Source organism: Phasianus colchicus, chromosome 3, assembly GCF_987193195.1.
Source record: "Phasianus colchicus chromosome 3, bPhaCol1.hap1.1, whole genome shotgun sequence".
NCBI lineage: Eukaryota > Metazoa > Chordata > Aves > Galliformes > Phasianidae > Phasianus > Phasianus colchicus.
The window spans coordinates 91,467,113-91,480,746 of NC_143438.1; positions in this window are offsets into that span (position 1 = coordinate 91,467,113).

The window sequence follows — 13,634 nt, forward strand, 5'->3', positions numbered from 1 at the left end:
AGTGTTATATTCATTGAAAAACACGTACAAAGTCTCAAGGTGTAAAGAAGTTATGGAGATTTCACATAGTTATATAATCATTCAGATTTCTCTTAAATGATTTGCAGTCACTCTTTTTGGAAAGATATTCAAGTTTGACTTAGGGGCTCAAGTATTGGACAATTTTCCTTTGTCCCATCATGCTAATCTCCAATAGCTAATTGTCCTCTGTTAAAGTAAGTATCTTAAATCATAGAATCATAGAATCACTAAGGTTGGAAAGACCACTAAGATCATCTAGCCCAACTGTCAATCCATCACCACCATGCCTACTAAATCATGTCCCTCAATCTCCACGTTTCACACCTCCAGGGATAGTGACTCCACCACTTCCATGGGCAGCTTGTGCCAATACCTCGCCACTCCTTCAGAGGTCAATTTTTTCCAAATATTCTACCTGAGCCTTGCTTTTGGTTCAAACTCTGTACATTTCTAGATACAAACTAATATCTAGATCTTTATATGATTAAGAAATGTCCCCCAACGGAAATTTTCTGGCAGGGCAAGAGGTTGAAGATCATCACAAAGTCTCTTTTTCCAAATGAAAAATGAAATAGCCTTTTCACTTGTCTTGCCTCAAGTCTTGTCAATCTGTCTTATCTCTCCCACTAACAGCAGAAGGGATTGCAGAGGGTTGTAGTATCTCAGCTACAAAGGGGAAGTTAACTGGACATCCAAGGAAAATGAAGCAGGCAATGCCAATTGCACAGTGATGAGAATGTTGCCTTTGGGCTTAGTGTTACCACCATGCTGAGCTTTAGTGAGATGAGCTTCTCCTCTTGCAAAAGGTTTGGAAAATGAACACGTTTCCTAGTTTGAGAATTTTTATTTCTACAAGCACAGAATCTCACACAATGGGCCACAGATTTATGTCACTTTGTTATTGCATGAAAAATGAGATGTACATAAAAAGATGCTTAACACTGTGCGTTAGAAAACAGGAATACATCCCTTTTTCTAAGGAGAAATAGAAAGAGAACCTTGTACCACACAAGGCAATTAATAAGCAGTGAAATCCTTCTTGTCCTAAAAGCTGCTGCATTTCTACAGTTGAGCTCATAGGTTGTCAGAAATAACATTCAGCAGTTTTACCATCTTTGTGCCTCATTCCTAATGCATTCATTGCTTCATTGCCTCTCAGATAACAATGTGCTCTGACTGCCCTTGTAGCCACAAGGAGGGAATGGCTGGCACCACCTCAGACCTGAGCTGCTGGCTGTGTAGCAGCAGTAACATCATGAGAGTTGAACCCAATGAATGGTTTCCTTAAGCCAGCTCAGAAGCAGGCAGGAATGTAACTGAACAAGAGTAATAATGTATTTATTGATCCCATCAAGGTCTCCACCTTCCTTGAAGGCAAGGAAAGTAATGAACCCAAAGGAGCATTTGAGTACCTGTATTATTGAAATAATGGAACACCCAGCATTGAAATGTTTGATTCTTGCTACCTGTGGATATCTGCTCCTCCCTTTGGTATGGAATAGCAGCAGCAGAGAATTGTTGGTCTGCATGGTTGGAGGCTGTATGTCTATATAAATGATTCCCACTTACAGCCCCTTTATGCAGGGATGTGAGAATCTTGAGGGTTTGATGGGGAACAGGAGCTGGACATTACAAATGATGGGTAGAAAGACCACCAGTTGCCTGTTCATATTGCAATCATATGAAAAAGCAGTGGCTATACCATCTAGGCTGGAAAAGCCACAACCAAAGCGTCACAGCTGATTTGAAGTGATTGCACTTTGAAATGAAAACTCATTCCAGATGTGCCATTTATTTCCTGGCTGCTCCTAGTTATAGTTTGTTAATTTAGCTGTCACCATGCATTTTAGCACTTCGCTCTCATTTAGCGCTTTTGGTCTAAAAATTCTAGAATATTTGATGAATAGCAGTGAAACACATCTGTTCTCTTTCCCTTGCAGATACAGTTACAGAAGGAGCACCTTTGCTTCTCAGTCATGTGTTTGTGACTTGTTAAATCGTTTTGTCTAGACTTGATTTCATGTCACAGATGGTAACAGTAAGTGGAAGATTCTCTAAAGACTTAGGAAAGTACAAGAAATTTCACTGGCTTGCTGCATGTTGTGTTGTAAAAAGCCTCTTGTAAAACAGTGTCACCTACCACATCACCATCTCTGTGCCTGTATTCCATGTCACCTTAGCTGGAAAGTCCACTGTGTTAGAGATCAGCTGGATTTCTCCAGTAACTACCCCCTTGTCTGTATCTGGCACAATGTGTTTCCCTTGGTATAGGTCATTTCCTACACTCTGCTTCTGTCCAACATACCATCTGAATATAGTCCATATAAAGACAAAGGAATAGATAATCCTTTGAGACTGCATGGATTTCTTCTGCATGAGCCTCAAAATACTTCAAATAAGAGAGATATTCTTCACTCTTCACAGAATTGCAGGGTTAGAAGGGACCTCAAGAGTTCATTGAGTCCAACCCCTCTGTGAAAGCAGGTACACTACAATAGGTTGTACAGGTAGGTGTCCAGATAGGTATTGAATATCTGTAATAGAAGTAGATTCCACAACCTCTCTGGGCAACCTGTTCCAGTGCTCCATCACCTTTACTGTAAAGAAGTTCTTCCACTTGTTAGTATGGAACTTTCTTTAGGCCACTATTAAAGGCCTTGTCCTATTGTTACACATCACTGAGAAGAGCCTGACTTCATCCATTTGCCTCCCACTTCCCCTTAGATATTTATAAGCATTTATCAGATTCCCTCTCAGTCATTTCCTCAGGCTGAACAGATAGAAGTTACTCAACTTTTCCTCATACAGAAGATGCTCCAGACCCTTTATAATCTTTGTGGTCCTCTGCTAGACTACTTCTGGGAGATCTCTGTCTTTTTTGAACTGGGGAGCCCAGAATTGGACACAGTATTCTAAATGTGGCCTCACCAGGGCATAGTAGAGGGGGAGGATCATAGAATCATAGAATCCTTAGAGTTGGAAGGTACCTTTAAAGGTCACCTCGTCCAACTCCCCTGCAATGAACAGGGACATGCACAGCTCAGATTGCTCAGGGCCTGATCCAGCCTCACCTTGAAAGTCTCCAGGGATGGGGCATCCACCACATCTCTGGAGAACCTGTTCCAGTGCCTCATCACCCTCACTGTAAAATACTTTTTCCTTATATCCAACTTAAATCTACTCTCTTTGAGTTTGAAGCCATTTCCCCTTGTTCTGTCACCACAGATCCTGCTAAAGAATCTGTCCCCGTCTTTCATGTAGCTCCCCTTCAGATACTGAAAGGCTGCTATCAGGTCATCTCTGAGCCTTCTCCAGGCTGAACAGCCCCAGCTCTTTCAGCTAGTCCTAGTAGGAGAGGTGTACCATCCTTTGGATCATTTTTGTGGCCCCTGTCTGGACTCGCTCCAACAGGTCCATGTCTCTCCTACACTGAGGACTCCCAATCTGGATGCAGTACTCCAGGTGAGGCCTCACCAGTACGGAGCAGAGAAGCAGGATCATCTCCCTAAACCACTGGCCATGCTTCTTTTGATACAGCCCAGGATAAAGTTGCTTTTCTGTGCTGAGAGCACATTGTTTGCTCATGTCCAGCTTTCTGTCCACCAGTACCCCCATGTCTTTTTCAGCAGGGCTACACTCAATCTTTTCATCCCCCAGCTTGTATTGGTATTGAGGGTTGCCTCACCCCAGGTTCAAGATCTTGCATTTGGATTTGCTGAATCTCATAATGTTCACCTGGGCCCTCTGCTCAAGCCTGTCTCTGGGTGTCATCTCATCCCCACCGGTGTGTTGATTGTACCCCACAGCTTGTTGTCATCAACAAACTTGCTGAGGGTGCATCACAGTCAATATAATTGATGAATATATCGAAGAACATCGGTCCCAACACTAATTCTTTTGGGACACCACTTGCCATTGATCTCTGTCCAGACACTGAGCCATTGATCACCACTCTTTGGACTTGATCCTGATGTCACTTCTTTGTCCATTGAACAGGCAATCCATCAAATTTGTATCCATATGCCTTATCTTAGCTTCCAGGAGGATCTGTACCATGATCTTTCCTGGCAACTCTCTTGACCTGCTGGCCATGTTCTTTTTAATGCACCCCAGGATACTACTGGTCTTCTTGGCTACAAGGGCACACTGCTGGTTCATGGCCAACCTGTCTTCCACCAGGACTCCCAGGTCCTCCTCTGTAGAGCTCATCTCCATGATGTCATCCCCTAACTGTACTGATTAATACAAGTTAGATTAGTAGATGCGCTATATTTGTGTATGTTGATTTTGGCTAGATGCTGTCTAACCAGCTCAACTTCTCAACTAATGGAAAGCCTTCCTTTTCCTAGACTCTCTCTCTTACCTCTGAGGTCTCAACATTAAAGTCTGAAGCATTACATAGTCTTAGCATTAAAGACTGAAGCAAAGAAGGAACTCAGAATCTCCATCTTCTCAGAGTCTCCTATTATTAAGGCTCATATCTCACTTAGCAGGGGACCCATATTTTCCTTAATCTTCCTTTTATTGTTGACATACTTAAAAATACCTTTCTTGCTATCCTTCAGTTCCTTTGCAAGGTTTAATTCCAAGAGGGCCTTAGCCTGCCTTATTGCATCTTTCAGGACTTGACAACATTCCTATATTCTTCCCAGGTGGACAGGCCCCTTTTCCGCATTTTATGGACCTACTTTTAGTTTATCCATGAGTTTCTTGCTCATCCATGCAGGTCTTTTGCCACCTTTACCCAGTTTCTTACTCTTAGGGATGTACTGTTCTTGAATTCAGACGAAGTGGTGTTTAAGTGCCAACCAGCTTTCATGAGTCCCCTTATTTTTTAACTCCCTAGCTCATAAGATACCTCCAAGTATGTCTTAGAAGAGTTCAAAGTTTGCTGTCCTGAAGTCAAGGGTAGCAATCCTACTTATTGCTTTGCTTCTTCCACACAAGATCTTGAACTCCACCACCTCAAGATCACTGCATCTCAAGCTGCCCCCAACCATCACATCCCCAACCAGCCCTTTCTTGTTAGTAAAAACAAGGTCAAGCAGCACACCCCTCCTTGTTGGCTCCTCCACCACCTGTGTCAGAAAGTTATCATTTACACGTTGCAGGACCTGCCTGGACCTTGTGTTGCTTATACAACAAATAACAGAATTGTTGAAATCCCCCATAACAACCAGTGCTGAGGATCAATATCCATTTCTTATTTGATCCCGTGAATCTTTAACATGGACAGGGATGTCACATATCTATTGCAAAGTGGTTTCTTAGTTATTGATGTGAAATTGCTGGGTTGATCATTGGCCATTGCCCACTCACTGAGGTTCTGAGCCATGCAAATCCATCTCTTCTACTGTTATAAATGGTGAAATTATCCACTCCTGCACTTTAGGAATGGGAAACTAAGAATGAAAGACCAGCATATATTCTGAGCCATGATTTGCACTTCCTTTTCCTTTACAAGACTGACTAAACTTCTTGAGGTTGTACAATTTTGAAGTGGTAGTACTTCCTAAGTTAAAAATAAAAACTCTTCAAGTAACTGAAAAAAGACACATAGTTTTCCCAAGAGTGATTAGTTTTTGAGTTTTTTTCCCCTCCTCTTGCCTGGTATTGACATTTCAATTTATGCTAATTTATATCACTTGAAAAGCCAAAGTAAACCACTCGGGCGGAACTGAAGAGAGGATGGGTGTAAGGAAATTAAAATTATAAAGTTGATGTCTGTGCTATGATAGCATTTGAGACACAAAGCATTCGCAATCACTGTAGCATGCATCTAGTCTGTATGATACTTAATTAGTTTTTCAACAAGTGGTATGAAATCCTTTGAAAATTTGTGGACCTTTGTTTACTGCCAACCAGCCTCCTCATGTCCACACAATAAATAATCATAGAGATGGGGCCATCTGGAAACCTGAAAGCAGGATATTTTTCAAATCTTGATAAAGAAGGATCTAAAAACAAAAAAAGAAAAAAAGAAAAAAGAAAAAAGGAAGAAAGAAAAAAAAAAAGGTATAAAACTTTCTGTCCCAGTTATTCTGGATAGAACTATAGCAAGTGTCTTCCAATCACTGGTTTTCTCCATTAACTTTTATTTTCTATGGTACAAATGCATGAAGAAGCAAAAAAGCTGAAAGAAGTGATCTGAAGATTGTTGCCCATGAGGCCATAGTAAATGTTCTGAAATTAGATCTGAATAAGAAGTGACCATAGACAATCAATTTGAAAGCAATCACAGCCCCTGGAATTAAAATCCTTGAGAAGAATTACTTTGAGATACTGATAATGAGATACAAAGAACAAGAGATACAGCACAAGTCAAGTCCAGGCTGGTTCATCCCAAATTTGTTCCAGAATATATTAACGTACTGATAAAATTTCATTCCAATCAGTGCTAGTTTAAACACTGAAACAGGGTGCCCAGATAGGTTGTAGAGTTGCCCTGGAGATACAGAAAAAAAAAGATAGGACTAGACCCTGAGCAATCTGTTCTAATGTCAAAGCTCTTTTTTTTTTTTTTTTTGAGCAGGAAGTTGGACAAGAGGATTTATGGAGGTTATTTTTCTTAAATTTTGTTATAATTCTGGCATCTGTGTACACACTATTTGAAACAGAATGCACTGCAGACGGCTTGTTTTAATTAAGACAGGAAACAGATAAACAAGAGTTGGAGAAGAAAGCTACATTTGTTCAAATAGGTGGGAGCATCCAGGTCTGAGGACAGTGGTCTACAAGGATGTGAGTGGAACAGAAAAAAAGACCCTTTGTCAAGCTGACTCAAGCTGACATAAAAGCCCACGGTAAATCAGGTGAATAAAGGGACTGAGGGAAAGATCTCAGTGTTTGCACTTCAAAAATAATTTTCTTTTATTTCTTTGCATAGTCTTTTTATTAACATTCTGATTTCTTGGCATGGGACAGTGAGGATGCCAGGAGTCTAGGTGGATCCAGACAGCAGAGAATGAATTAAAAGGGGGGAAAAATCCACCAAAAACCATTGCAAGTAAAGATTGTAGCTCTATCAGAGGGAGTCCTAACCTGGAAAATCATTACTGTATGCTGGCCTAGATCTCAATAACTTCTCAAATTATACTGGGTCTTGAGCAACTAGTATATGGGTCTAGAGTTGACCTATTATGAAAGACATTTTGAGCTTCAGACCATTTTCTTGCAGTCATACTTCAGCCAGAACTTTAAAAAAATTCCACAGAAAAGCCTGGAGATGGTGATGACAATGCTCTTGTTGCAGCACAAGCAATGGATTTAAGGCAGGAATCTCTGGTCAAGGAGCAATATCCAGGATGAGCCAGATAGTCTGATTACATGAATATAGTTGCTCCCCTTAAACATTTCTGTATGAGGCAAGGAGTATCCCAAAGCCTTTGAGGAATCATAGCATCATCAAATTTGGAAAAGACCACTGAGATAATCTAGTCCAACTATCATCACCACCACGCCCACTAAACCAGGAGATGGATGTAGGACTGATGCAGAAGGAAGCTGGGCTGAAGCTGGTGCTGGATTGAAATCCTCTCACTGTCCAAACAAGCTGTATTGCTACTGACTCAGAGAAATCACTGTGTTGCCTTTCAACAATATTTCTGCACAAAACCTAACCCCTTTACATGGCTATTAATCTTACATGCCAGATCTGAATGTACTTGAAAGCCTTTAGCAGACACAACACAGACACAGTGGTTGCCCTGAGGTCAAAGCCTGCTGCTGTGCAAATGAAATATTTGCATAACCTTTTCCTCCCAGAATTTATGTGGTGTTCAGACACATTCATTCGGGCAGCTTCCTCAGTGCTCTGCTGAAGCTGCCAGACAAGAGTGAAACAATGCAGTATGTTTCTGGTAAAGAATATGATTATTAGTCTTAAATAAGCACATGGTAGGGCTATAATATGGAATATCTGGCATGGTTGCTCCAGGGAGAAAGGGACTAGACGTAGTCCTCCCTCTTCAGGCCTGTACTCATGTGATAGAGCATGGATGCCTCTCACACTGGTCACCTAGTTCAGTTGCTTGGTCCTTCTGGACACCCTGAACAGAAATGATGTGGATGTCACATGTGCAGGGATTTTCCTTTTGCTGGTGGTTGCATTGGAGTGGAGATGATTGGGGCAGAGAGATAGTAGGTAATGCCTCAAACTTGGTGTAGCTTGGAAAACAATCAATCTCCTGCAAGACAATTTTTGTTCCTGATCACCAAACCAAAGTGCAAACCATGAAGTTGCTCTATAATTAAACCCAGGACTATAAAGCTTTTGCTTTGGTCTCAGTCCTTGTATCTCCTGCCTTTGTTCTTAAAATGTATATGAAATAAGCATTGTTGGACTTACTTTTAGCCTATGAGGTGTGTTAAGTAGTTGAGTTAAATGACTGTGATGGCAGGTCCCACAAGCAGGTAATGTGGCCCAAGATAAGTCTCTGCCCACTATGACTACACCACAGTGGGGCAGCATTTTTATATTGCCTGTAGCAAATATGCTTATATATCACTAAAAAAGAACCATGGGTTAGTGCCGCTTCTGGTACAGAAATGGTTTGAGAAAGGTGACGGGGCCATTGTTTGAGAGTGAAAGAGAGCTAACAGCCTCAAGTTGCACCAGAAAAGGTGCAGATTGGAAATTAGGAAAAAAATTTCTTCTTAGAAAGAGAGCTGATGCACTGGAACAGGCTGCCCAGGGAAGTGATGGAGTCACTGTCCCTAGAAGTGTTCAAGGGTAGACATGGCACTGAGGGATGTAGTTTTGTTATGGTGATGATGGCTTGATGGTTGGACTAAATGATCTTAGAGGTCTTTTCCAACCTTAGTAATTTTATGATCCTGTCTGCATTGTTTGTGTCTCTTTAACAGCTTCTAACAGCTCTCCATCCATGCAGTGGCTTCTCTTTGAGATCCCTTCCCAAAGTATATTCCTGACTATCAGGATGAAATTAAGCCTCTGGAAAGCAGTCTGCTAAATCATTTTGTCCTCTATGACATGGAAAGTCATCCATAAACAGCTCTTATGTTGTGTGCTTGGGTAAGAAATGGAGCTCTGAATTTAGGGATGTGTGAGGTTTATTTTCAAGAGCATATCTAAATAGATTAATGTTCACCATGAATAACAATCCTTCCTAGGCCTGGATGTCATGGGACAAGAAACTGAGTGTGGTTCTCATTTTGCTCTGTGCTTTTCTTTTGCGTAAATGGGAAATCAATTTGTTGGTTCCTGAGATTTTCAATTGACTGCTAAGTCTTTAGTGATGGTTATTTCCATTTTGGGCTGTCTCTTGGACATGAATGTTCAGAGTGCTGATGCACTGAAGGCCTGGATCAAGGGCTCAGTGTCTGGCCAACACAGCCAGCATTGCCAAAGCTTTTACTGGAGGCTGTGATGAGGTAGGCTGGCTATTTGGTGAAAGAAGCACAAGAGCTGGATCTCAGCTTTTCTTGTGCTCTGGTAGTGTGTAGTTTTGCTGAAGCTATACAAAGAGTTTTCCTCTGGCTTGCCTTTACTACATTTATCTTCTGTTTAGCATCTCCAGGATTTCCACCTGAGGGTGGGAATAGATCCTTCTGGAATGGATCTCTCATTCAATTCTAACCTCTCTCATTCAAATCCCAGTCCTCTTTGGACTCTGCACAGAATGACTACCAGTGGACACAAGAGTGGGTTTATTTTTTCATTCTCATGATAAAAGAACAGACAAAACACCATTCTTTTCATTATATTTAATATTCTCTTATATCCTCAGAAAGAAAATATTGTTTCTTACTGATTACACCTGACAAAACAAATGCTGGTTGGTTTGTATTTATTTATTTTTTCTACTTCTGGGATTTTTTCCAAGAAATGAAATCATTTCTGTCATTCTGCTGTTTATGCTTGAAAATCGATAGTTATCCTGTTCTTGAATGTATCAAAAGCTTTCTTAAGTGTGAGATAATCTTATCCCTGCCTGATACTGCATGTAATGAGTACATCTTCAAAATATATTTTCTATTGAGAATTTGCTCTTAAATGTGCCCTTTATAGAAATGAATTCATTAGAATAAAAAGTTTGATAAGAGCACAAACAATGCCACCACAGCCAAGAAGATACACTACCAACCCTCTGCATTTACAAAAGCTCTGTGCTTAATCTTGTTTGGAAAACTTCCAGAAACAGTAATTGGTTGTTACTGGATGGTCTCAGAAGATGGGTCTTAGGCTCCAGGAAAAGATTCTATGTAGATAATGTGGCTAGAAAGTCAAATTCATGGTTCCTAATGCAGGTACTGAGATAGGCAAGCTGCCAAGAGAGAAGGCAGCTAAATTACAAGACAGTGCTGGTTCCATGTTGGATCAACATGGAAAGTAGTCTTTTGTGAGCAGGCCACACGTCGGCCATGAATTCCTGTTTCATCAGCTTTCAAGACTAATAAGCTTGGGACGGAATTATGGTCATTCTGGAAAGATTTCCATTTGCTTAGTTTTGAGTGCTTGAGCTGTTTGGGAACCATTTTCTCCTCTGAATTTTTCACATCACCTATAAGACCTAGAACCATAGAATCACAGAATTGTTTGAATTGGAAGGGACCCTTAGAAGTCAGCTAGCCCAACTCCCTGGCAATGAACAGGAACACCTACAGCTGCATCAGGTTGCTCAGAGCCCTGTCCAGCCTGATCTTGCATGTTTCGAAGGACGGAGCTCCCACCAGCTCTCTACGCAACTTGCTCCAGTGCTTCACTACTGTTATTGTAAAAGACTTTTTCCTTATATTCAAACCTCCTGAAGACTGGAAGTTCACCTTTACAGTATGATCAAAGGGTAAGAGTGTCTGTGCACATGCATGCTTTCTGAAAAATCCGCAAAACAGGAATTGGATTTTAGGATGAGAGAAGGATCAGTGCAGATGGCAACACTGCCACAGCATAAACTTTTTCATTCGTACAGCGTTCATTGAAGAGGACATTATCAAGTTTTCTTGAGTGGCAAATGCCTATTGCTCGATACGTGAAGAGCAAAATTCAGTCATAGAGCATGACAAGCTTCTGGGGAGTCCAGAGCATCAAGCTGAATGCTGCTTGGGAAACTGCTATACTTCAGATCATACACTGTTCTTCAGCTTTGACATGGAAAGGAGCTGGGGAGAAGTCATACTGTGATCCTTCCTGTGAGAAAATGAGGAAAAGCCGAATAGTAAAAGAGAACAGCCAAGGCTCCATCTAACAAAGCAGGATTTCACCCAGCTTGTAGGGTTGCCACTGTTTGGTAAACCAGTGAGATTCATCCAAGTATCTTAGAGCTTTTATCTTCAGAGCACAACTTGATGATTTTCCCTTTTGAAGCTTCTGCATCACTTTCCATCTGTTTGCTCACTCATGGAGGGAAACTGTGATCATTATTTACTTCTTTTTCTAAAATTATGTTTGTGGACCTTGAAGCTTCTCTTTATGTCCTGTAGAGTGCCAGCCCTCTTTTAATAATAGACATTTTTCTTCACTGTCTTTTCCTAATATACATTTTGCTTCTTTTCAAGAAACTTGCTCAAAAAATAAACACTGGTCAGAAATGTATATCTTGTCTCACGTCTAATTCATTAAATGAACATGGCCATCTACTAAACTAGAATTCCTACTAATGCCCATTTCAGTTACTCAAAAACTTGTGTGAGTCATCCCACTGAACTGTAGCTATAGAGCAACTCCTCTCTGCATAGTCTTAGGCAGATGCACATGCGAGAGTACATGGAAGGAGTCCAGCAAAACACAAAGATGGCTGAGGAAGGAAGTGCCAATGAGATTGTTTTTCTGTTAACTGTTCCTGCTCCCTTGGAAGTCACTTAGCTGTACATACTCCTTTTGCACAGATCTATTCTATGAGATGGAGATCAACTTCTTCATTTACTTTCTGCCCATAATGTAACACAGAAGATTTGTAGCCTGTCCTTGAAGCCAACCTATGTTGCTTTCATCCTCCTTGGTCCTTGCCTTTTGTTTTTACTATGTATGCTTTTCCTGATTATAAGCCACGATAAGAATATATGAGAATATTCTTATATAATATATATAAGAATATATTATATCCTGAAATGCTGCCTTATCACTCAGTATGGACTTCTGCTAGTGGGAATCCCATATAAGAATCTCTTATAAAAATGACAACAGTAGTGCACAGATCATCCTCATGCATGAGAGAAGGTCAGAGTAGGGCAGTATTGGTGGATTCAGAGGAAAGTTCTGCCTTGATAGAGAAAACAAGAGTTAAAGTTCTTGTCAGCAAGTCAATATTTCCATTTCCTTGTTATGCCTCCTGTAATACCCTCAAATACAGCAGTCCTCCAGCAAAGGTTGGAGTCCAAGACTGTCCTTGTAAGAGCTTTCCTGAGCAGGATCTCTGTGGTTTGCATGATGGAATTCCATACCCTAAAGCTCTAATTAATTCATATAAGCAGCTATTCTTAATGAAGAAATCATAAATTGCAAGTCTCAGAGCTTTCTGCATGAAGAACTGCAGTAATTTAATTCCAGGCATCGGAGTACAGAAGAGGCAGTACTAAAACCTATGTCCTCTCCTGGCTCAAAGCCACATAAAAGCTATGAAGTGAGCTATTTTTGGAAACTGAAATTTCAGTGAAAACATATGCAGAAAGCCAAAGAAGTCAGATTTTGCTTTTCAGTGGAAAGCAGTGATACCTTGCCTTAACAGCTAGCCAAATCCATAGCCTATAATTTGCAAACAGCTGGAATTGCTTTTTCTCTGCTTGCTTATACAACATTAAGTGCATGGATTGCAAGGGGATATCTGTGGGAGAAGCTGCTAATCAGAGCACAGTCAGTTGCTTTTGGACTCACAATGGAAGAAATGCTGAGATACTGAAGCTGAGATGAAGACATCAAAAGGCCATGGGATGCAACAGACTGAAGGGCAAGGCAGAAACCCCATCTGTCTGGAAAGGGTCAGCATAATGAGTGGAATTTGCTAAGAACAGGAGCTGGGAGTAGGACTGAGCAGCTGAAAAAGAGAAATAATCCTGTGGCCATCAAAGAGCAAGCAGCAGGGAACAAGGTTGAAAAAGCAGGAGATGGGTGCGAGGGCAGTGCTTGGATCTAGTGGGGTTGCCATACAGAAATGTAGCCCTGTGGTATTTCTTTAAGTGTGAGCATTTTCTCAAGTGATGGGTGATGGGCAACTATAGAAATACCCAATTAGGATCATGTAATCACAGAATCTCCTGAGTGGGAAGGGACCCACAAAGATGATCAAATCCAACTTCTAATACAATTTTGGAGCTTGTCATCAGTAGCTGCAGAGGAAGGAATCAGATCTGTAGTGCTTCGGGCAGTCTGAGCCTATGGTTTTTGATCTGTATGTCACGTACTGAAATCACCATTGTTTCTGCACATAAAAGAGTTTTGTGACTCGACAGTGCTCTGCTGGGTGGCTGTTCTCCTGAGGCAACTCTTGGATTTGAACTGGAAAAGGCATAAATAATGGCTGGACTCATGCACACATTTTATCATTGCCCCTTTAACCAGTGCAACTGCTTCACTCCACGCCCTCCCAACACACAGCCTTGACTGGTTTCAGGATCTTGTTTGAAAGAGCCATTTTTAGAAAAAAAGACCACAAAAT